This window comes from Phalangium opilio, unplaced genomic scaffold (assembly GCF_054372755.1).
Source record: "Phalangium opilio isolate 3A_F unplaced genomic scaffold, DU_Popi_V2 ptg000009l_1, whole genome shotgun sequence".
Lineage (NCBI taxonomy): Eukaryota > Metazoa > Arthropoda > Arachnida > Opiliones > Phalangiidae > Phalangium > Phalangium opilio.
This window is the reverse complement of record NW_028324146.1, coordinates 11,318,231-11,341,137: the sequence shown is the minus strand read 5'-3', so window position 1 is coordinate 11,341,137 and position 22,907 is coordinate 11,318,231. Positions and strand designations below refer to the sequence as shown.

The window sequence follows — 22,907 nt, the reverse complement described above, 5'->3', positions numbered from 1 at the left end:
CCGAGTGGTCTAAGGCGTCAGATTTAAGCTCTGATCCTCGTATGAGGGCGTGGGTTCGAACCCCTGTTCTGACAACGATTTGTTTTACTTTAATAACATATGTATCTCATGCTCAGGAAAGGCTTCTCTAGTATGGCAACATTTGAGTAGCTTTATGGAGCATAGAATTCCGAGAGGTATTTCGGGGTGGTACTATAGCTTCATTTTCAAGGAAAACGTTTAAAAGCGTGTCAGGATGGCCGAGTGGTCTAAGGCGTCAGATTTAACCTCTGATCCGCGTGTGAGGGTGTGGGTTCGAACCCCTCTTCTGACAACGATTTGATTCATTTTAATAACATGTATTTCATGATCAGAAAAGGCTTCTCTAGTATAGCAACAAGTGAGTAGCTCTATGGAGCATAGAGTTCCGAGAGGTATTTTGGTGTTGTACTATAGTTAAATGTTCAAGGAAAACGTTTAAAAGCGTGTCAGTATGGCCGAGTGGTCTAAGGCGTCAGATTTAAGCGCTGATCCTCATGAGGGCGTGGGTTCGAACCGCACTTCTGACAACGATTTGTTTTACTTTAAACACATATGTATCTCATGCTCAGGAAAGGCTTCTCTAGTATGGCTACATGTGAGTAGCTTTATGGAGCATAGAATTCCTGGAGGTATTTCGGGGTGGTACTATAGCTTCATTTTCAAGGAAAACGTGTAAAAGCGTGTGTTGGTAGTAGGCTTGCTAGGCCAACCGTTATCGGTAGATGTTTTTTAATCTAATGTTACTTTTTTAATCTGATCTAATCTTTGTCATACGAGGTTATTTAATGTTTTGTGATAAGAGACTAAGGGCAGTTCGCCTGTACAATGTAACTTAGCCAGACGTGAATAAACTATCGTCCTCCGTAAACTTAGTCGTGATTCATAAACTTACAACATGGTGTCAGAAGTGGTTTAGTTTGTCGCAGTTCGCGTAGTAAAAACAAACTAATTCTTAAATGGCCGAAGATCCTGCGTCATATTCAATTATCAGAGACCGCGGCAAGTACCACGGCGGGAATACTCTCATCTCTGGAAACCCATTTCGCTCCGAACAAAAACCCACGTTATCAGCGTCACCTGTTTCGAATGGCGTTCCAACAACCAGCGGTATCGGTCGATCAATACTATATACGGCTACGGTCCCTCGTCAAAACCTGTCAGTACGGGACCCTGGAAGACGAACTACTTGGAGATCAACTCATTTTGGGAAGCAACGACAAGAAAACAAGGGCTCTCCTGTATCAAGCTCCGGATCTTACCTCATTGCCAGAGGTTCTACAGACATTGCGGGTGGCTGCTGCTTCAGCTGCTCAATTGACGCATATCGATACGGACGTCCTCCCGTCAGCGATGGAGGCTATAAACTACACCAATGGTCGATCAACGTCGGCCCGTCGTCGAGGTCAGGCACAGCGGACTCGGGAATCATGGACGCCTTCGCAATCTCCACATTACAAAACCAGGCCAACGGTTTCAGCGGCATCAGGGTGCATCAATTGCGGTTATCAACGTCCCCATCGATCAGGAGAACGGTGCCCGGCCTATGGCCAAACTTGTAACTACTGCTCGCGCCTCAACCACTTCGCAGCTGTCTGCAGGAAGAAGTCAGCAAGTGTTTCGCAGGCGGTTAACTTTACGTCGGATTCGTCAGGATACCAAACAGTAGACAACTTTGGACGTCTCGCCATGACCTCTGCGCCTACGCAGCGACAGATCCCTAATCAACCGTCGGCATGTACACCAGAGCCTCAAGGACTTGTCCGCCAATATGAACCATGTCCCTTTCAAGACTCGTGGAATATTCAGAGATCGGAGCCCACAGAAGACCTGTTTCAGTTACAAGTACACCACATCGGAAACAAGTCAACGCAATCGAAAATGGAAGCCAGAAAGAAACTCTTTTGCGTCCTACATGTTCGCAGTGAGTCAGAGTCCGGGCCAAGCTATCCGATCAAATGCCAATTAGACACCGGGGCAACGTGCAATGTGATAAACGTCGAGGATATGAAAAGGCTACGGCAACCACTACCGCCCAGTAATCAATCCCCTCCGTCGGCCCTCACCATGTATGATGGGTCCCTTATGACCGTTTTGGGAGACTGTACGCTGTTGTGCAAAGCCGGTTCCATCACCAAACCTCTCACGTTCAAAGTCGTCTCTGGACAAGGCCAACACAAACCTCCTTTACTATCGGCCTACACGTGCATGGATATGGGGTTAATTCAAGTTAACGAGATGTGCTTCGGCCTCGAGACCACTGCCTGTACCATGGACACACTACAAGCCCGTCACTCAGCACAGAAGATAGTAGATCGCTTTGGACAGGTATTTGAAGGCTTGGGGGAATTATCCGGAACGTACGAAATAGAGATGGACCCGAATATTAAGCCTGTCCAGCATGCTCCCAGGAGGGTTCCCGTAGCAATATTACCGCAACTAAAGGAAAAATTGAACGATTTGGAAAAACGTAACATAATAACGAAGGTCTCAACATCGACAGACTTTATAAGTAGTTTAGTCATCGTACATAAAAGGAGCCAAGCGCCTAGTCAATTAACAAATAACATTCGTATTTGCATCGACCCGAAGGACCTCAATAAAGCGATCAAACGTCCCAAATATCCTATGCCAACCCTCGAAGACGTCTTACCACAGTTAGCGGATGTCAAACTCTTCACAGTTCTCGACGCCAAAGACGGTTTTCATCAAGTCCGACTGACAGAAAAGAGCTCATACCTGACAACGTTCTGGACACCGTTTGGACGATATAGGTATTTGAGGATGCCCTTTGGCATCTCGTCGGCACCAGAAGAATTCCAACGAAAGATGGCGGAGCAGTTGGAAGGGCTGACGGGGGTACATGTAATACACGACGATATTTTGGTAGTGGGTCGTGGAACTACCATGGAAGAAGCAGTAAGAGACCACAATCGAAACCTAGAAGCAACGCTACAACGTGCTACCGACTGCAATCTGAAGTTGAACAAGAACAAAATTCGTCTCGCCCTACCGGAAGTAACATATATGGGACACAAGATTACAACGCAAGGAATAAAGCCAGACCCATCGAAAGTTCAAGCCATCTCCGACATGCAGGTCCCGGAAAATAAGAAAGCGTTTCAAAGATTCCTGGGATGCGTTAACTATTTGAATCGATACTTGCCAGCTATGTCTACAATCAGCGAACCTCTCAGAATGCTACTCCAAAAGGAAACTGAGTATATCTGTAGCGATCGGCAAACAGCAGCGTTCCAGAAACTAAAAAAGAGCTTATCGGAGGCACCGGTGTTGGCGTACTACGATCAACGCAAAGAAACAACAATCCAATGTGATGCGTCAGAGGCAGGACTGGGAGCAGTGCTCCTGCAAGAAGGTCGCCCAGTTGCATATGCGTCACGTGCATTGACCAACAGCGAAAAAAACTATGCCCAGATAGAAAAGGAATGCCTGGGAATTGTCTTTGGCTGCCTTCGCTTCTATAATTATATTGGAGCTTCCAGGAAAATCAAGATTGAAACCGATCACAAGCCCTTAATACCGATATTCAGCAAGCCAATACGCGTAGCCCCAAAACGCCTGCAACGGATGCTCTTGAAACTCCACCAGTACAACCTAGAAATTCAATATATCCCAGGAACGTCCCTTCACATCGCAGACATGTTAAGTAGAGCGTACCTACCATACTCAGGTCCGCCACAAGTACCATATCTGGACATTTATCAGAATGAAGAGGCTGTATTCAACGAAGTAGCATCAGTGGATCCGATTCGATACCTAGCAGTGAGTTCGGCAACTCGAGAACTGATCCAACAAACAACCGCCCAAAATGAAATACTGATGAAACTGCGACTCATCATTCTGAAAGGTTGGCCTACCACCAAACTAGAGTTAGATCCTGAGCTACGGCAGTTTTGGAACTCAAGAGATGAATTGACGACGGAGCAAGGGCTGATACTAAAGGGGCTTCGGATGTATATACCAGCCCAGATCAGGCGGATAATTATGGAAAGACTGCATTATTGCCATGCAGGTCCTCAGGCAACGGTTCGCAAAGCCAAAGAGATGGTTTATTGGCCAGGAATGGAAGCTGAAATTACGAAGTTCGTCAATCAATGCAGTTCATGTCAAGCGTTTGTCACTAAACAACATCGCCAGCCACTGCAACCACTAGAAGTGCCCATACTACCATGGCAAATGGTCGCTCAGGACGTGTTTACTCTGAAGAACATCAATTATCTCGTGACAGTGGATTATTACAGCAGCTATTGGGAAGTAGATACCCTCCCGAACACAACATCAGCGACTTTAATCAATCGCACCAAAGTCCATTTCGCGCGACATGGGATACCACAGGTACTAATTACGGACAACGGGACGAATTTTGTCAGTCAAGACTATGCACAGTTTGCGAAGGATTGGGGGTTCTTTCACATCACAACCTCACCCTACCATAGCCAGGCAAATGGAAAGGCAGAATCGGCGGTCAAAATCGTTAAGAACCTCATCAAGAAAGTGGAGTACGCGAAACAGGACGTGTTGCTCGCCATACTGGATTGGAGAAACACCCCGCAACAAGACGGCGTAACACCAGCCGAGAAGCTGTTCTCGAGGCAAACCAAGTCTTTACTCCCCACAGATGTGGCCAAACTGAAACCAGCAGTCATACCAGATGTTCCAAAAATGATAGTCCAAAAACAAGAAAGAATGAAGGCATGGTATGACAGAGGAACAAAAGACCTGATACCATTGTCTATCGGTCAAGAAGTCAAAATTAATCCACGCAAAAGGCATCATCCTTGGATTAATGGCATAGGTAAGGAATTGGTTGGCCCAAGATCCTACCTATTAGAAACGGAACACGGTACCACACTACGAAGGAATAGACGAGACATTGTAATTCCTGGAGGAAACAGCAAGGCAGCTCGAGAGAGTCCCCGAACGAGACATAGTAGGCCAGGGTCCCCAAATGGATCGAGACAAAGTAGGCCAGGGTCCCCAAATGGATCGTTCGTTCCATTGGTACCAAGCTACGGGCCCCAGGCGGCGCAACTTAAGCACGTAAGACCGAGAGGACAAGAAACTAATACAACTCTTGGAAACGTGATTAGACCCAACAGCAGTCAGCCAGGAAGCAGTGACCGTCCATCACTCATTAATCAACATGCTGTTAACGAGGAACGTCGCAGCATGCAGAGAATCAACGAACCTCAAGTACCCGTAACCTTGGAGAGGTCGACTCAGCGAACGGACCCGACTAACGCTGCACCCCACATTCGATGTCTGCGGTCAAGAGGAAAGTTGCATCATCCAGTTCGATATGATGCCCTGCTATATCAATAGTTGAAACTTCAGCTGATGCCGTAATGGATGGAACATTAACTTGAGAAGGAAGATGTTGGTAGTAGGCTTGCTAGGCCAACCGTTATCGGTAGATGTTTTTTAATCTAATGTTACTTTTTTAATCTGATCTAATCTTTGTCATACGAGGTTATTTAATGTTTTGTGATAAGAGACTAAGGGCAGTTCGCCTGTACAATGTAACTTAGCCAGACGTGAATAAACTATCGTCCTCCGTAAACTTAGTCGTGATTCATAAACTTACAACAGCGTGTCAGGATGGCCGAGTGGTCTAAGGCGTCAGATTTAAGCTCTGATCCTCGTATGAGGGCGTGGGTTCGAACCCCACTTCTGCCATCGATTTGTTTTACTTTAATAACATGTATCTCATGCTCAAGAAAGGCTTCTCTAATATGGCAACATGTGAGTAGCTTTATGGAGCATAGAATTCCGAGATGTATTTCGGGGTGGTACTATAGCTTCATTTTCACGGAAAACGTTCAAAATCGTGTCAGGATGGCCGAGTGGTCAAAGGCGTCAGATTTAAGCTCTGATCCTCGTATGAGGGCGTGGGTTCGAACCCCACTTCTGACAATGATTTGTTCATTTTAATAACTTGTATCTCATGCTCAGGAAAAGCCTCTCTAGTATGGCAACAAGTGAGTAGCTCTATGGAGCATAGAGTTCCGAGAGGTATTTTGGTGTTGTACTATAGCTAAATGTTCAAGGAAAACGTTTAAAAGCGTGTCAGGATGGCCGAGTGGTCTAAGGCGTCAGATTTAAGCTCTGATCCTCATATGAGGGCGTAGGTTCGAACCCCTCTTCTGAAAACGATTTGTTTCATTTTAGTAACATGTATCTCATGATCAGAAAAGGCTTCTCTAGTATGGCAACAAGTGAGTAGCTCTATGGAGCATAGAGTTCCGAGAGGTATTTTGGTGTTGTACTATAGCTAAATGTTCAAGGAAAACGTTTAAAAGCGTGTCAGGAAGGCCGAGTGGTCTAAGGCGTCAGATTTAAGCTCTGATCCTCATATGAGGGCGTGGGTTCGAACCCCACTTCTGCCATCGATTTGTTTTACTTTAATAACTTGTATCTCATGCTCAGGAAAAGCCTCTCTAGTATGGCAACAAGTGAGTAGCTTTATGGAGCATAGAATTCCGAGAGGTGTTTCGGGGTTGTACTATAGCTTCATTTTCACGGAAAACGTTCAATAGCGTGTCAAGATGGCCGAGTGGTCTAAGGCGTCAGATTTAAGCTGTGATCCTCGTATGAGGGCGTGGGTTCGAACCCCTCTTCTGACAACGATTTGTTTCATTTTAATAACATGTATCTTATGATCAGAAAAGGCTTCTCTAGTATGGCAACAAGTGAGTAGCTCTATGGAGCATGGAGTTTCGAGAGGTATTTTGGTGTTGTACTATAGCTTCATTTTCAAGGAAAACTTTGAAAAGCGTGTCAGGATGGCCGAGTGGTCTAAGGCGTCAGATTTAAGCTCTGATCCTCGTATGAGGGCGTGGGTTCGAACCCCACTTCTGCCATCGATTTGTTTTACTTTAATAACATGTATCTCATGCTCAAGAAAGGCTTCTCTAATATGGCAACATGTGAGTAGCTTTATGGAGCATAGAATTCCGAGATGTATTTCGGGGTGGTACTATAGCTTCATTTTCACGGAAAACGTTCAAAATCGTGTCAGGATGGCCGAGTGGTCAAAGGCGTCAGATTTAAGCTCTGATCCTCGTATGAGGGCGTGGGTTCGAACCCCACTTCTGACAATGATTTGTTCATTTTAATAACTTGTATCTCATGCTCAGGAAAAGCCTCTCTAGTATGGCAACAAGTGAGTAGCTCTATGGAGCATAGAGTTCCGAGAGGTATTTTGGTGTTGTACTATAGCTAAATGTTCAAGGAAAACGTTTAAAAGCGTGTCAGGATGGCCGAGTGGTCTAAGGCGTCAGATTTAAGCTCTGATCCTCATATGAGGGCGTAGGTTCGAACCCCTCTTCTGAAAACGATTTGTTTCATTTTAGTAACATGTATCTCATGATCAGAAAAGGCTTCTCTAGTATGGCAACAAGTGAGTAGCTCTATGGAGCATAGAGTTCCGAGAGGTATTTTGGTGTTGTACTATAGCTAAATGTTCAAGGAAAACGTTTAAAAGCGTGTCAGGAAGGCCGAGTGGTCTAAGGCGTCAGATTTAAGCTCTGATCCTCATATGAGGGCGTGGGTTCGAACCCCACTTCTGCCATCGATTTGTTTTACTTTAATAACTTGTATCTCATGCTCAGGAAAAGCCTCTCTAGTATGGCAACAAGTGAGTAGCTTTATGGAGCATAGAATTCCGAGAGGTGTTTCGGGGTTGTACTATAGCTTCATTTTCACGGAAAACGTTCAATAGCGTGTCAAGATGGCCGAGTGGTCTAAGGCGTCAGATTTAAGCTGTGATCCTCGTATGAGGGCGTGGGTTCGAACCCCTCTTCTGACAACGATTTGTTTCATTTTAATAACATGTATCTTATGATCAGAAAAGGCTTCTCTAGTATGGCAACAAGTGAGTAGCTCTATGGAGCATGGAGTTTCGAGAGGTATTTTGGTGTTGTACTATAGCTTCATTTTCAAGGAAAACTTTGAAAAGCGTGTCAGGATGGCCGAGTGGTCTAAGGCGTCAGATTTAAGCTCTGATCCTCGTATGAGGGCGTGGGTTCGAACCCCACTTCTGCCATCGATTTGTTTTACTTTAATAACATGTATCTCATGCTCAAGAAAGGCTTCTCTAATATGGCAACATGTGAGTAGCTTTATGGAGCATAGAATTCCGAGATGTATTTCGGGGTGGTACTATAGCTTCATTTTCACGGAAAACGTTCAAAATCGTGTCAGGATGGCCGAGTGGTCAAAGGCGTCAGATTTAAGCTCTGATCCTCGTATGAGGGCGTGGGTTCGAACCCCACTTCTGACAATGATTTGTTCATTTTAATAACTTGTATCTCATGCTCAGGAAAAGCCTCTCTAGTATGGCAACAAGTGAGTAGCTCTATGGAGCATAGAGTTCCGAGAGGTATTTTGGTGTTGTACTATAGCTAAATGTTCAAGGAAAACGTTTAAAAGCGTGTCAGGATGGCCGAGTGGTCTAAGGCGTCAGATTTAAGCTCTGATCCTCATATGAGGGCGTAGGTTCGAACCCCTCTTCTGAAAACGATTTGTTTCATTTTAGTAACATGTATCTCATGATCAGAAAAGGCTTCTCTAGTATGGCAACAAGTGAGTAGCTCTATGGAGCATAGAGTTCCGAGAGGTATTTTGGTGTTGTACTATAGCTAAATGTTCAAGGAAAACGTTTAAAAGCGTGTCAGGAAGGCCGAGTGGTCTAAGGCGTCAGATTTAAGCTCTGATCCTCATATGAGGGCGTGGGTTCGAACCCCACTTCTGCCATCGATTTGTTTTACTTTAATAACTTGTATCTCATGCTCAGGAAAAGCCTCTCTAGTATGGCAACAAGTGAGTAGCTTTATGGAGCATAGAATTCCGAGAGGTGTTTCGGGGTTGTACTATAGCTTCATTTTCACGGAAAACGTTCAATAGCGTGTCAAGATGGCCGAGTGGTCTAAGGCGTCAGATTTAAGCTGTGATCCTCGTATGAGGGCGTGGGTTCGAACCCCTCTTCTGACAACGATTTGTTTCATTTTAATAACATGTATCTTATGATCAGAAAAGGCTTCTCTAGTATGGCAACAAGTGAGTAGCTCTATGGAGCATGGAGTTTCGAGAGGTATTTTGGTGTTGTACTATAGCTTCATTTTCAAGGAAAACTTTGAAAAGCGTGTCAGGATGGCCGAGTGGTCTAAGGCGTCAGATTTAAGCTCTGATCCTCGTATGAGGGCGTGGGTTCGAACCCCACTTCTGCCATCGATTTGTTTTACTTTAATAACATGTATCTCATGCTCAAGAAAGGCTTCTCTAATATGGCAACATGTGAGTAGCTTTATGGAGCATAGAATTCCGAGATGTATTTCGGGGTGGTACTATAGCTTCATTTTCACGGAAAACGTTCAAAATCGTGTCAGGATGGCCGAGTGGTCAAAGGCGTCAGATTTAAGCTCTGATCCTCGTATGAGGGCGTGGGTTCGAACCCCACTTCTGACAATGATTTGTTCATTTTAATAACTTGTATCTCATGCTCAGGAAAAGCCTCTCTAGTATGGCAACAAGTGAGTAGCTCTATGGAGCATAGAGTTCCGAGAGGTATTTTGGTGTTGTACTATAGCTAAATGTTCAAGGAAAACGTTTAAAAGCGTGTCAGGATGGCCGAGTGGTCTAAGGCGTCAGATTTAAGCTCTGATCCTCATATGAGGGCGTAGGTTCGAACCCCTCTTCTGAAAACGATTTGTTTCATTTTAGTAACATGTATCTCATGATCAGAAAAGGCTTCTCTAGTATGGCAACAAGTGAGTAGCTCTATGGAGCATAGAGTTCCGAGAGGTATTTTGGTGTTGTACTATAGCTAAATGTTCAAGGAAAACGTTTAAAAGCGTGTCAGGAAGGCCGAGTGGTCTAAGGCGTCAGATTTAAGCTCTGATCCTCATATGAGGGCGTGGGTTTGAACCCCACTTCTGCCATCGATTTGTTTTACTTTAATAACTTGTATCTCATGCTCAGGAAAAGCCTCTCTAGTATGGCAACAAGTGAGTAGCTTTATGGAGCATAGAATTCCGAGAGGTGTTTCGGGGTTGTACTATAGCTTCATTTTCACGGAAAACGTTCAATAGCGTGTCAAGATGGCCGAGTGGTCTAAGGCGTCAGATTTAAGCTGTGATCCTCGTATGAGGGCGTGGGTTCGAACCCCTCTTCTGACAACGATTTGTTTCATTTTAATAACATGTATCTTATGATCAGAAAAGGCTTCTCTAGTATGGCAACAAGTGAGTAGCTCTATGGAGCATGGAGTTTCGAGAGGTATTTTGGTGTTGTACTATAGCTTCATTTTCAAGGAAAACTTTGAAAAGCGTGTCAGGATGGCCGAGTGGTCTAAGGCGTCAGATTTAAGCTCTGATCCTCGTATGAGGGCGTGGGTTCGAACCCCACTTCTGCCATCGATTTGTTTTACTTTAATAACATGTATCTCATGCTCAAGAAAGGCTTCTCTAATATGGCAACATGTGAGTAGCTTTATGGAGCATAGAATTCCGAGATGTATTTCGGGGTGGTACTATAGCTTCATTTTCACGGAAAACGTTCAAAATCGTGTCAGGATGGCCGAGTGGTCAAAGGCGTCAGATTTAAGCTCTGATCCTCGTATGAGGGCGTGGGTTCGAACCCCACTTCTGACAATGATTTGTTCATTTTAATAACTTGTATCTCATGCTCAGGAAAAGCCTCTCTAGTATGGCAACAAGTGAGTAGCTCTATGGAGCATAGAGTTCCGAGAGGTATTTTGGTGTTGTACTATAGCTAAATGTTCAAGGAAAACGTTTAAAAGCGTGTCAGGATGGCCGAGTGGTCTAAGGCGTCAGATTTAAGCTCTGATCCTCATATGAGGGCGTAGGTTCGAACCCCTCTTCTGAAAACGATTTGTTTCATTTTAGTAACATGTATCTCATGATCAGAAAAGGCTTCTCTAGTATGGCAACAAGTGAGTAGCTCTATGGAGCATAGAGTTCCGAGAGGTATTTTGGTGTTGTACTATAGCTAAATGTTCAAGGAAAACGTTTAAAAGCGTGTCAGGAAGGCCGAGTGGTCTAAGGCGTCAGATTTAAGCTCTGATCCTCATATGAGGGCGTGGGTTCGAATCCCACTTCTGCCATCGATTTGTTTTACTTTAATAACTTGTATCTCATGCTCAGGAAAAGCCTCTCTAGTATGGCAACAAGTGAGTAGCTTTATGGAGCATAGAATTCCGAGAGGTGTTTCGGGGTTGTACTATAGCTTCATTTTCACGGAAAACGTTCAATAGCGTGTCAAGATGGCCGAGTGGTCTAAGGCGTCAGATTTAAGCTGTGATCCTCGTATGAGGGCGTGGGTTCGAACCCCTCTTCCGACAACGATTTGTTTCATTTTAATAACATGTATCTTATGATCAGAAAAGGCTTCTCTAGTATGGCAACAAGTGAGTAGCTCTATGGAGCATGGAGTTTCGAGAGGTATTTTGGTGTTGTACTATAGCTTCATTTTCAAGGAAAACTTTGAAAAGCGTGTCAGGATGGCCGAGTGGTCTAAGGCGTCAGATTTAAGCTCTGATCCTCGTATGAGGGCGTGGGTTCGAACCCCTGTTCTGACAACGATTTGTTTTACTTTAATAACATATGTATCTCATGCTCAGGAAAGGCTTCTCTAGTATGGCAACATGTGAGTAGCTTTATGGAGCATAGAATTCCTAGAGGTATTTCGGGGTGGTACTATAGCTTCATTTTCAAGGAAAACGTTTAAAAGCGTGTCAGGATGGCCGAGTGGTCTAAGGCGTCAGATTTAAGCTCTGGTCCTCGTATGAGGGCGTGGGTTTGAACCCCACTTCTGCCATCGATTTGTTTTACTTTAATAACATGTATCTCATGCTCAAGAAAGGCTTCTCTAGTATGGCAACATGTGAGTAGCTTTATGGAGCATAGAATTCCGAGAGGTATTTCGGGGTGGTACTATAGCTTCATTTTCACGGAAAACGTTCAAAATCGTGTCAGGATGGCCGAGTGGTCAAAGGCGTTAGATTTAAGCTCTGATCCTCATATGAGGGCGTGGGTTCGAACCCCACTTCTGCCATCGATTTGTTTTACTTTAATAACTTGTATCTCATGCTCAGGAAAAGCCTCTCTAGTATGGCAACAAGTGAGTAGCTTTATGGAGCATAGAATTCCGAGAGGTGTTTCGGGGTTGTACTATAGCTTCATTTTCACGGAAAACGTTCAATAGGGTGTCAAGATGGCCGAATGGTCTAAGGCGTCAGATTTAAGCTGTGATCCTCGTATGAGGGCGTGGGTTCGAACCCCTCTTCTGACAACGATTTGTTTCATTTTAATAACATGTATCTCATGATCAGAAAAGGCTTCTCTAGTATGGCAACAAGTGAGTAGCTCTATGGAGCATGGAGTTCCGAGAGGTATTTTGGTGTTGTACTATAGCTACATTTTCAAGGAAAACTCTGAAAAGCGTGTCAGGATGGCCGAGTGGTCTAAGGCGTCAGATTTAAGCTCTGATCCTCGTATGAGGGCGTGGGTTCGAACCCCTGTTCTGACAACGATTTGTTTTACTTTAATAACATATGTATCTCATGCTCAGGAAAGGCTTCTCTAGTATGGCAACAAGTGAGTAGCTTTATGGAGCATAGAATTCCGAGAGGTATTTCGGGGTGGTACTATAGCTTCATTTTCAAGGAAAACGTTTAAAAGCGTGTCAGGATGGCCGAGTGGTCTAAGGCGTCAGATTTAACCTCTGATCCGCGTGTGAGGGTGTGGGTTCGAACCCCTCTTCTGACAACGATTTGATTCATTTTAATAACATGTATTTCATGATCAGAAAAGGCTTCTCTAGTATAGCAACAAGAGAGTAGCTCTATGGAGCATAGAGTTCCGAGAGGTATTTTGGTGTTGTACTATAGTTAAATGTTCAAGGAAAACGTTTAAAAGCGTGTCAGTATGGCCGAGTGGTCTAAGGCGTCAGATTTAAGCGCTGATCCTCGTATGAGGGCGTGGGTTCGAACCGCACTTCTGACAACGATTTGTTTTACTTTAAACACATATGTATCTCATGCTCAGGAAAGGCTTCTCTAGTATGGCTACATGTGAGTAGCTTTATGGAGCATAGAATTCCTGGAGGTATTTCGGGGTGGTACTATAGCTTCATTTTCAAGGAAAACGTGTAAAAGCGTGTCAGGATGGCCGAGTGGTCTAAGGCGTCAGATTTAAGCTCTGATCCTCGTATGAGGGCGTGGGTTCGAACCCCACTTCTGCCATCGATTTGTTTTACTTTAATAACATGTATATCATGCTCAAGAAAGGCTTCTCTAATATGGCAACATGTGAGTAGCTTTATGGAGCATAGAATTCCGAGATGTATTTCGGGGTGGTACTATAGCTTCATTTTCACGGAAAACGTTCAAAATCGTGTCAGGATGGCCGAGTGGTCAAAGGCGTCAGATTTAAGCTCTGATCCTCGTATGAGGGCGTGGGTTCGAACCCCACTTCTGACAATGATTTGTTCATTTTAATAACTTGTATCTCATGCTCAGGAAAAGCCTCTCTAGTATGGCAACAAGTGAGTAGCTCTATGGAGCATAGAGTTCCGAGAGGTATTTTGGTGTTGTACTATAGCTAAATGTTCAAGGAAAACGTTTAAAAGCGTGTCAGGAAGGCCGAGTGGTCTAAGGCGTCAGATTTAAGCTCTGATCCTCATATGAGGGCGTGGGTTCGAACCCCACTTCTGCCATCGATTTGTTTTACTTTAATAACTTGTATCTCATGCTCAGGAAAAGCCTCTCTAGTATGGCAACAAGTGAGTAGCTTTATGGAGCATAGAATTCCGAGAGGTGTTTCGGGGTTGTACTATAGCTTCATTTTCACGGAAAACGTTCAATAGCGTGTCAAGATGGCCGAGTGGTCTAAGGCGTCAGATTTAAGCTGTGATCCTCGTATGAGGGCGTGGGTTCGAACCCCTCTTCTGACAACGATTTGTCTCATTTTAATAACATGTATCTTATGATCAGAAAAGGCTTCTCTAGTATGGCAACAAGTGAGTAGCTCTATGGAGCATGGAGTTTCGAGAGGTATTTTGGTGTTGTACTATAGCTTCATTTTCAAGGAAAACTTTGAAAAGCGTGTCAGGATGGCCGAGTGGTCTAAGGCGTCAGATTTAAGCTCTGATCCTCGTATGAGGGAGTGGGTTTGAACCCCACTTCTGCCATCGATTTGTTTTACTTTAATAACATGTATCTCATGCTCAAGAAAGGCTTCTCTAGTATGGCAACATGTGAGTAGCTTTATGGAGCATAGAATTCCGAGAGGTATTTCGGGGTGGTACTATAGCTTCATTTTCACGGAAAACGTTCAAAATCGTGTCAGGATGGCCGAGTGGTCAAAGGCGTCAGATTTAAGCTCTGATCCTCGTATGAGGGCGTGGGTTCGAACCCCACTTCTGACAATGATTTGTTCATTTTAATAACTTGTATCTCATGCTCAGGAAAAGCCTCTCTAGTATGGCAACAAGTGAGTAGCTTTATGGAGCATAGAATTCCGAGAGGTGTTTCGGGGTTGTACTATAGCTTCATTTTCACGGAAAACGTTCAATAGGGTGTCAAGATGGCCGAATGGTCTAAGGCGTCAGATTTAAGCTGTGATCCTCGTATGAGGGCGTGGGTTCGAACCCCTCTTCTGACAACGATTTGTTTCATTTTAATAACATGTATCTCATGATCAGAAAAGGCTTCTCTAGTATGGCAACAAGTGAGTAGCTCTATGGAGCATGCAGTTGCGAGAGGTATTTTGGTGTTGTACTATAGCTACATTTTCAAGGAAAACTCTGAAAAGCGTGTCAGGATGGCCGAGTGGTCTAAGGCGTCAGATTTAAGCTCTGATCCTCGTATGAGGGCGTGGGTTCGAACCCCTGTTCTGACAACGATTTGTTTTACTTTAATAACATATGTATCTCATGCTCAGGAAAGGCTTCTCTAGTATGGCAACATGTGAGTAGCTTTATGGAGCATAGAATTCCGAGAGGTATTTCGGGGTGGTACTATAGCTTCATTTTCAAGGAAAACGTTTAAAAGCGTGTCAGGATGGCCGAGTGGTCTAAGGCGTCAGATTTAACCTCTGATCCGCGTGTGAGGGTGTGGGTTCGAACCCCTCTTCTGACAACGATTTGATTCATTTTAATTACATGGATCTCATGATCAGAAAAGGCAACAAAATTGTAGCTCTATGGAGCATAGAGTTCCGAGAGGTATTTTGGTGTTGTAATATAGCTACATTTTCAAGGAAAACCTTGAAAAGCGTGTCAGGATGGCTGAGTGGTCTCAGGCGTCAGATTTAAGCTCTGATCCTCGTATGAGGGCGTGGGTTCGAACCCTTCTTCTGACAACGATTTGTTTCATTTTAATAACATGTATCTCATGATCAGAAAAGGCTTCTCTAGTATGGCAACAAGTGAGTAGCTCTATGGAGCATAGAGTTCCGAGAGGTATTTTGGTGTTGTACTATAGTTAAATGTTCAAGGAAAACGTTTAGAAGCCTGTCAGTATGGCCGAGTGGTCTAAGGCGTCAGATTTAAGCGCTGATCCTCGTATGAGGGCGTGGGTTCGAACCGCACTTCTGACAACGATTTGTTTTACTTTAAACACATATGTATCTCATGCTCAGGAAAGGCTTCTCTAGTATGGCTACATGTGAGTAGCTTTATGGAGCATAGAATTCCTGGAGGTATTTCGGGGTGGTACTATAGCTTCATTTTCAAGGAAAACGTGTAAAAGCGTGTCAGGATGGCCGAGTGGTCTAAGGCGTCAGATTTAAGCTCTGAGCCTCGTATGAGGGCGTGGGTTCGAACCCCACTTGTGACAACGATTTGTTTTACTTTAATAACATGTATCTCATGCTCAGGAAAGGCTTCTTTAGTATGGCAACAAGTGAGTAGCTTTATGGAGCATAGAATTCCGAGAGGTATTTCGGGGTTGTACTATAGCTTCATTTTCAAGGAAAACGCTTAAACGATTGTCAGGATGGCCGAGTGGTCTAAGGCGTCAGATTTAAGCTCTGATCCGCGTATGAGGGTGTGGGTTCGAACCCCTCTTCTGACAACGATTTGTTTTACTTTAATAACATCACAAGTAGAATAATCTTACACCAAGTTCCTATGTAAGATTTTTTGCCGTAGCCTCTGTGTCTGAAAGTTCTGACGTTAAGCTTTTTAAAGTTTCCAACGGAGCTCGCGTGAATGAAGAGATAAAATTTCTAAAATATCGGCCACGACCGAAAACGAGCTTTTGAAGCAGCGCTCCACAGCGGTGGAGAGTGAAGTAAAACAGGCGGGGTTAATTTTTTTATCCGAGTAAGTTCAAGCATGGAGGGTTCATCCAAGTGCACTGTGTTTGCGTTTTTTATGGCGTGTGGTGTGCAAACGTTTTTAGAGAAAGCCGACGGAATTATATTTTTCTGGCGCGGAAATACTCTGAGTTTATTTTGAGAGCCTTTTATCCATTTCTAAATTAATACATTTACACCTAACTTGCTCCGCCATAACGTAAACTCCGATCGCCTTAGATCTACGCGAGCGGATCTACGTCTCTCTATTGGCCGAAAAGCTCATCACAAGCGGACCCAACCTCCCATCGAAAAATTGAAGTTTCGTACACTTTTTAAGGGGGGTGGAATTTTTTTAGCGAGACCCAGCTTTCCGCGGCTGATGTTAGTTGGCGCCGAGAAAAAATGTTAGTAGAGAAAAACTTTGGGTGTTCAACTACCATTTACTCTACAGTAAATACATTCGGCCTAGCCTTGGGATATCACGTTTTAGGAACACTCGAGATGAGACGTTCGTTAGAGAAAACCTGACACACATTACCCTCATTCCTAGGCTGGAAAGCTATGTCCTTTGGATCATCTCCTTTTGATAACATGTATCTCATGCTCAGGAAAGGCTTCTCTAGTATGGCAACAAGTGACTAGCTTTATGGAGCATAGAATTCCGAGAGGTATTTCGGGGTGGTACTATAGCTTCATTTTCAAGGAAAACGTTTAAAAGCGTGTCAGGATGGCCGAGTGGTCTAAGGCGTCAGATTTAAGCTCTGATCCTCGTATGAGGGCGTGGGTTCGAACCCCACTTCTGACAACGATTTGTTTTACTTTAATAACATGTATCTCATGCTCAGGAATGGCTTCTCTAGTATGGCAACATGTGAGTAGCTTTATGGAGCATAGAATTCCTAGAGGTATTTCGGGGTGGTACTATAGCTTCATTTTCAAGGAAAACGTTTAAAAGCGTGTCAGGATGGCCGAGTGGTCTAAGGCGTCAGATTTAAGCTCTGATCCTCGTATGATGGCGTGGGTTCGAACCCCACGTCTGACAACGATTTGTTTTACTTTAATAACATGTATCTCATGCTCAGGAAAGGCTTCTCTAGTATGGCAACAGGTGAGTAGCTTTATGGAGCATAGAATTCCGAGAGGTATTTCGGGGTGGTACTATAGCTTCATTTCAAGGAAAACGTTTAAAAGCGTGTCAGAATGGCCGAGTGGTCTAAGGCGTCAGATTTAAGCTCTGATCCGCGTATGAGGGTGTGGGTTCGAACCCCTCTTCTGACAACGATTTGTTTCATTTTAATTACATGGATCTCATGATCAGAAAAGGCAACAAAATTGTAGCTCTATGGAGCATAGAGTTCCGAGAGGTATTTTGGTGTTGTAATATAGCTACATTTTCAAGGAAAACCTTGAAAAGCGTGTCAGGATGGCTGAGTGGTCTAAGGCGTCAGATTTAAGCTCTGATCCTCGTATGAGGGCGTGGGTTCGAACCCTTCTTCTGACAACGATTTGTTTCATTTTAATAACATGTATCTCATGATCAGAAAAGGCTTCTCTAGTATGGCAACAAGTGAGTAGCTCTATGGAGCATAGAGTTCCGAGAGGTATTTTGGTGTTGTACTATAGTTAAATGTTCAAGGAAAACGTTTAAAAGCGTGTCAGTATGGCCGAGTGGTCTAAGGCGTCAGATTTAAGCGCTGATCCTCGTATGAGGGCGTGGGTTCGAACCGCACTTCTGACAACGATTTGTTTTACTTTAAACACATATGTATCTCATGCTCAGGAAAGGCTTCTCTAGTATGGCTACATGTGAGTAGCTTTATGGAGCATAGAATTCCTGGAGGTATTTCGGGGTGGTACTATAGCTTCATTTTCAAGGAAAACGTGTAAAAGCGTGTCAGGATGGCCGAGTGGTCTAAGGCGTCAGATTTAAGCTCTGAGCCTCGTATGAGGGCGTGGGTTCGAACCCCACTTGTGACAACGATTTGTTTTACTTTAATAACATGTATCTCATGCTCAGGAAAGGCTTCTTTAGTATGGCAACAAGTGAGTAGCTTTATGGAGCATAGAATTCCGAGAGGTATTTCGGGGTTGTACTATAGCTTCATTTTCAAGGAAAACGCTTAAACGATTGTCAGGATGGCCGAGTGGTCTAAGGCGTCAGATTTAAGCTCTGATCCGCGTATGAGGGTGTGGGTTCGAACCCCTCTTCTGACAACGATTTGTTTTACTTTAATAACATCACAAGTAGAATAATCTTACACCAAGTTCCTATGTAAGATTTTTTGCCGTAGCCTCTGTGTCTGAAAGTTCTGACGTTAAGCTTTTTAAAGTTTCCAACGGAGCTCGCGTGAATGAAGAGATAAAATTTCTAAAATATCGGCCACGACCGAAAACGAGCTTTTGAAGCAGCGCTCCACAGCGGTGGAGAGTGAAGTAAAACAGGCGGGGTTAATTTTTTTATCCGAGTAAGTTCAAGCATGGAGGGTTCATCCAAGTGCACTGTGTTTGCGTTTTTTATGGCGTGTGGTGTGCAAACGTTTTTAGAGAAAGCCGACGGAATTATATTTTTCTGGCGCGGAAATACTCTGAGTTTATTTTGAGAGCCTTTTATCCATTTCTAAATTAATACATTTACACCTAACTTGCTCCGCCATAACGTAAACTCCGATCGCCTTAGATCTACGCGAGCGGATCTACGTCTCTCTATTGGCCGAAAAGCTCATCACAAGCGGACCCAACCTCCCATCGAAAAATTGAAGTTTCGTACACTTTTTAAGGGGGGTGGAATTTTTTTAGCGAGACCCAGCTTTCCGCGGCTGATGTTAGTTGGCGCCGAGAAAAAATGTTAGTAGAGAAAAACTTTGGGTGTTCAACTACCATTTACTCTACAGTAAATACATTCGGCCTAGCCTTGGGATATCACGTTTTAGGAACACTCGAGATGAGACGTTCGTTAGAGAAAACCTGAAACACATTACCCTCATTCCTAGGCTGGAAAGCTATGTCCTTTGGATCATCTCCTTTTGATAACATGTATCTCATGCTCAGGAAAGGCTTCTCTAGTATGGCAACAAGTGACTAGCTTTATGGAGCATAGAATTCCGAGAGGTATTTCGGGGTGGTACTATAGCTTCATTTTCAAGGAAAACGTTTAAAAGCGTGTCAGGATGGCCGAGTGGTCTAAGGCGTCAGATTTAAGCTCTGATCCTCGTATGAGGGCGTGGGTTCGAACCCCACTTCTGACAACGATTTGTTTTACTTTAATAACATGTATCTCATGCTCAGGAATGGCTTCTCTAGTATGGCAACATGTGAGTAGCTTTATGGAGCATAGAATTCCTAGAGGTATTTCGGGGTGGTACTATAGCTTCATTTTCAAGGAAAACGTTTAAAAGCGTGTCAGGATGGCCGAGTGGTCCAAGGCGTCAGATTTAAGCTCTGATCCTCGTATGATGGCGTGGGTTCGAACCCCACGTCTGACAACGATTTGTTTTACTTTAATAACATGTATCTCATGCTCAGGAAAGGCTTCTCTAGTATGGCAACAGGTGAGTAGCTTTATGGAGCATAGAATTCCGAGAGGTATTTCGGGGTGGTACTATAGCTTCATTTCAAGGAAAACGTTTAAAAGCGTGTCAGAATGGCCGAGTGGTCTAAGGCGTCAGATTTAAGCTCTGATCCGCGTATGAGGGTGTGGGTTCGAACCCCTCTTCTGACAACGATTTGTTTCATTTTAATTACATGGATCTCATGATCAGAAAAGGCAACAAAATTGTAGCTCTATGGAGCATAGAGTTCCGAGAGGTATTTTGGTGTTGTAATATAGCTACATTTTCAAGGAAAACCTTGAAAAGCGTGTCAGGATGGCTGAGTGGTCTAAGGCGTCAGATTTAAGCTCTGATCCTCGTATGAGGGCGTGGGTTCGAACCCTTCTTCTGACAACGATTTGTTTCATTTTAATAACATGTATCTCATGATCAGAAAAGGCTTCTCTAGTATGGCAACAAGTGAGTAGCTCTATGGAGCATAGAGTTCCGAGAGGTATTTTGGTGTTGTACTATAGTTAAATGTTCAAGGAAAACGTTTAAAAGCGTGTCAGTATGGCCGAGTGGTCTAAGGCGTCAGATTTAAGCGCTGATCCTCGTATGAGGGCGTGGGTTCGAACCGCACTTCTGACAACGATTTGTTTTACTTTAAACACATATGTATCTCATGCTCAGGAAAGGCTTCTCTAGTATGGCTACATGTGAGTAGCTTTATGGAGCATAGAATTCCTGGAGGTATTTCGGGGTGGTACTATAGCTTCATTTTCAAGGAAAACGTGTAAAAGCGTGTCAGGATGGCCGAGTGGTCTAAGGCGTCAGATTTAAGCTCTGAGCCTCGTATGAGGGCGTGGGTTCGAACCCCACTTGTGACAACGATTTGTTTTACTTTAATAACATGTATCTCATGCTCAGGAAAGGCTTCTTTAGTATGGCAACAAGTGAGTAGCTTTATGGAGCATAGAATTCCGAGAGGTATTTCAGGGTTGTACTATAGCTTCATTTTCAAGGAAAACGCTTAAACGATTGTCAGGATGGCCGAGTGGTCTAAGGCGTCAGATTTAAGCTCTGATCCGCGTATGAGGGTGTGGGTTCGAACCCCTCTTCTGACAACGATTTGTTTTACTTTAATAACATGTATCTCATGCTCAGGAAAGGCTTCTCTAGTATGGCAACAAGTGACTAGCTTTATGGAGCATAGAATTCCGAGAGGTATTTCGGGGTGGTACTATAGCTTCATTTTCAAGGAAAACGTTTAAAAGCGTGTCAGGATGGCCGAGTGGTCTAAGGCGTCAGATTTAAGCTCTGATCCTCGTATGAGGGCGTGGGTTCGAACCCCACTTCTGACAACGATTTGTTTTACTTTAATAACATGTATCTCATGCTCAGGAATGGCTTCTCTAGTATGGCAACATGTGAGTAGCTTTATGGAGCATAGAATTCCTAGAGGTATTTCGGGGTGGTACTATAGCTTCATTTTCAAGGAAAACGTTTAAAAGCGTGTCAGGATGGCCGAGTGGTCTAAGGCGTCAGATTTAAGCTCTGATCCTCGTATGATGGCGTGGGTTCGAACCCCACGTCTGACAACGATTTGTTTTACTTTAATAACATGTATCTCATGCTCAGGAAAGGCTTCTCTAGTATGGCAACAGGTGAGTAGCTTTATGGAGCATAGAATTCCGAGAGGTATTTCGGGGTGGTACTATAGCTTCATTTCAAGGAAAACGTTTAAAAGCGTGTCAGAATGGCCGAGTGGTCTAAGGCGTCAGATTTAAGCTCTGATCCGCGTATGAGGGTGTGGGTTCGAACCCCTCTTCTGACAACGATTTGTTTCATTTTAATTACATGGATCTCATGATCAGAAAAGGCAACAAAATTGTAGCTCTATGGAGCATAGAGTTCCGAGAGGTATTTTGGTGTTGTAATATAGCTACATTTTCAAGGAAAACCTTGAAAAGCGTGTCAGGATGGCTGAGTGGTCTAAGGCGTCAGATTTAAGCTCTGATCCTCGTATGAGGGCGTGGGTTCGAACCCTTCTTCTGACAACGATTTGTTTCATTTTAATAACATGTATCTCATGATCAGAAAAGGCTTCTCTAGTATGGCAACAAGTGAGTAGCTCTATGGAGCATAGAGTTCCGAGAGGTATTTTGGTGTTGTACTATAGTTAAATGTTCAAGGAAAACGTTTAAAAGCGTGTCAGTATGGCCGAGTGGTCTAAGGCGTCAGATTTAAGCGCTGATCCTCGTATGAGGGCGTGGGTTCGAACCGCACTTCTGACAACGATTTGTTTTACTTTAAACACATATGTATCTCATGCTCAGGAAAGGCTTCTCTAGTATGGCTACATGTGAGTAGCTTTATGGAGCATAGAATTCCTGGAGGTATTTCGGGGTGGTACTATAGCTTCCCCTGTAGCACAAAATGATCCCGGCGGCTAGTGAGAATTTTAAGTGTATCGGACAGCCTTTAGGGTAGCTCAATATGTCTCCAAAAAGTCTCCGAGGATGTGGGGAATGTCCGCCCGAAAAAGTGACTAACTGTCCCGAAATTGATGTGTGCATGAAAATCCGACGCTAATACGGACAGTAACTGCAACCAGCCTAGACCCAAACCCATAACAATCGCAACTCAACACGGAATCGGATATTAAAACGGACAGTAACTGCAACCGTCCTAGACCCGAACCGAGAACAATGTCAACTCGACATAGAATCGGATATTAAAACGGACGGTAACTACAACCCTCCTAGACCCGAACCGGGAACAATCGCGACTCGTTATTGAATCGGACGCTAATACGGACAGTAACTACAACCCTCCTAGGCCTGAACATAGAACTATCCTAACTCGACCCTGAAACGGATACAAAACTGAATAGTCGACAAAAACCATACCCATTGTAGGACGGAGACGGTGGGCTAATGGATTTAATATCGGCTGGCTCACAGACACAGACTCGGCAACCTAACGGATGGAAAATTGTTGAGCAATCCGAAAACCAAAG

The 22,907-nt window shown here is 44.0% G+C and overlaps 19 non-coding genes across 19 annotated transcripts; all 19 read left to right on the top strand.

Annotated features, from left to right (window-relative positions):
• The first annotated feature begins 5,631 nt into the window (after positions 1-5,631).
• TRNAL-UAA (transfer RNA leucine (anticodon UAA)) lies at positions 5,632-5,715 on the top strand. The gene has a single exon. It is a non-coding gene; the product is annotated as a tRNA-Leu (tRNA).
• A 153-nt stretch (positions 5,716-5,868) lies between these two features.
• TRNAL-UAA (transfer RNA leucine (anticodon UAA)) lies at positions 5,869-5,952 on the top strand. The gene has a single exon. It is a non-coding gene; the product is annotated as a tRNA-Leu (tRNA).
• Positions 5,953-6,815: 863 nt separating this feature from the next.
• TRNAL-UAA (transfer RNA leucine (anticodon UAA)) lies at positions 6,816-6,899 on the top strand. Its single transcript has one exon. It is a non-coding gene; the product is annotated as a tRNA-Leu (tRNA).
• Positions 6,900-7,052: 153 nt separating this feature from the next.
• TRNAL-UAA (transfer RNA leucine (anticodon UAA)) lies at positions 7,053-7,136 on the top strand. Its single transcript has one exon. It is a non-coding gene; the product is annotated as a tRNA-Leu (tRNA).
• An 863-nt stretch (positions 7,137-7,999) lies between these two features.
• Positions 8,000-8,083, top strand: TRNAL-UAA (transfer RNA leucine (anticodon UAA)). Its single transcript has one exon. It is a non-coding gene; the product is annotated as a tRNA-Leu (tRNA).
• A 153-nt stretch (positions 8,084-8,236) lies between these two features.
• TRNAL-UAA (transfer RNA leucine (anticodon UAA)) lies at positions 8,237-8,320 on the top strand. Its single transcript has one exon. It is a non-coding gene; the product is annotated as a tRNA-Leu (tRNA).
• An 863-nt stretch (positions 8,321-9,183) lies between these two features.
• On the top strand, positions 9,184-9,267 carry TRNAL-UAA (transfer RNA leucine (anticodon UAA)). The gene has a single exon. It is a non-coding gene; the product is annotated as a tRNA-Leu (tRNA).
• A 153-nt stretch (positions 9,268-9,420) lies between these two features.
• On the top strand, positions 9,421-9,504 carry TRNAL-UAA (transfer RNA leucine (anticodon UAA)). Its single transcript has one exon. It is a non-coding gene; the product is annotated as a tRNA-Leu (tRNA).
• Positions 9,505-10,367: 863 nt separating this feature from the next.
• On the top strand, positions 10,368-10,451 carry TRNAL-UAA (transfer RNA leucine (anticodon UAA)). The gene has a single exon. It is a non-coding gene; the product is annotated as a tRNA-Leu (tRNA).
• Positions 10,452-10,604: 153 nt separating this feature from the next.
• Positions 10,605-10,688, top strand: TRNAL-UAA (transfer RNA leucine (anticodon UAA)). Its single transcript has one exon. It is a non-coding gene; the product is annotated as a tRNA-Leu (tRNA).
• A 2,528-nt stretch (positions 10,689-13,216) lies between these two features.
• On the top strand, positions 13,217-13,300 carry TRNAL-UAA (transfer RNA leucine (anticodon UAA)). Its single transcript has one exon. It is a non-coding gene; the product is annotated as a tRNA-Leu (tRNA).
• Positions 13,301-13,453: 153 nt separating this feature from the next.
• Positions 13,454-13,537, top strand: TRNAL-UAA (transfer RNA leucine (anticodon UAA)). The gene has a single exon. It is a non-coding gene; the product is annotated as a tRNA-Leu (tRNA).
• Positions 13,538-14,400: 863 nt separating this feature from the next.
• TRNAL-UAA (transfer RNA leucine (anticodon UAA)) lies at positions 14,401-14,484 on the top strand. Its single transcript has one exon. It is a non-coding gene; the product is annotated as a tRNA-Leu (tRNA).
• A 1,327-nt stretch (positions 14,485-15,811) lies between these two features.
• Positions 15,812-15,895, top strand: TRNAL-UAA (transfer RNA leucine (anticodon UAA)). The gene has a single exon. It is a non-coding gene; the product is annotated as a tRNA-Leu (tRNA).
• A 1,184-nt stretch (positions 15,896-17,079) lies between these two features.
• Positions 17,080-17,163, top strand: TRNAL-UAA (transfer RNA leucine (anticodon UAA)). Its single transcript has one exon. It is a non-coding gene; the product is annotated as a tRNA-Leu (tRNA).
• Positions 17,164-18,251: 1,088 nt separating this feature from the next.
• TRNAL-UAA (transfer RNA leucine (anticodon UAA)) lies at positions 18,252-18,335 on the top strand. Its single transcript has one exon. It is a non-coding gene; the product is annotated as a tRNA-Leu (tRNA).
• Positions 18,336-19,519: 1,184 nt separating this feature from the next.
• Positions 19,520-19,603, top strand: TRNAL-UAA (transfer RNA leucine (anticodon UAA)). Its single transcript has one exon. It is a non-coding gene; the product is annotated as a tRNA-Leu (tRNA).
• Positions 19,604-20,691: 1,088 nt separating this feature from the next.
• On the top strand, positions 20,692-20,775 carry TRNAL-UAA (transfer RNA leucine (anticodon UAA)). Its single transcript has one exon. It is a non-coding gene; the product is annotated as a tRNA-Leu (tRNA).
• Positions 20,776-21,165: 390 nt separating this feature from the next.
• TRNAL-UAA (transfer RNA leucine (anticodon UAA)) lies at positions 21,166-21,249 on the top strand. The gene has a single exon. It is a non-coding gene; the product is annotated as a tRNA-Leu (tRNA).
• The last annotated feature ends 1,658 nt before the right edge of the window (positions 21,250-22,907 follow it).